Genomic DNA, 454 nt, shown 5'->3' on the forward strand with positions numbered 1-454 from the left:
GAGGACCCCGAAACAGAGGCACTGAGAGACTCAGCGCCGACTTGGAAATGAATTCTCCTGCGGTGCTGTGATAAATAATATTGTAGTTCTGCTTAAGCCGTAACAGGTAGGTGGTCGGAAAGACTGCAAGTTTCCAGGTACCCAAGTGTGGGGACGGAGACAGGGGAATGTGTATTCGGGTACAGGGTTAAGCTGCTTTGGCTGACACCACTTCTCTTAGCCATGATCAGCCTCTACCTGGATGTCACCTTCCTGCCCTTCTACGGAAGGAGAGGATTAACTGTCCACTTGGGTTTGTAATACAACCAAAACAACGGAGAGCAGGCGCCGAAATAAGAAGTTCAACCACGAGGAAGACTTTGAGCCTTCACTCCACAACCCTCAAAGAAGACCCCTAGAGAACAGTGTGCAGATGCAAGTAGGAGGGTATAGATGTAAATAATGTCGGGGAAAT

Source organism: Cariama cristata, unplaced genomic scaffold (genome assembly GCF_000690535.1).
Source record: "Cariama cristata isolate BGI_N322 unplaced genomic scaffold, ASM69053v1 scaffold34317, whole genome shotgun sequence".
Taxonomy (NCBI): domain Eukaryota; kingdom Metazoa; phylum Chordata; class Aves; order Cariamiformes; family Cariamidae; genus Cariama; species Cariama cristata.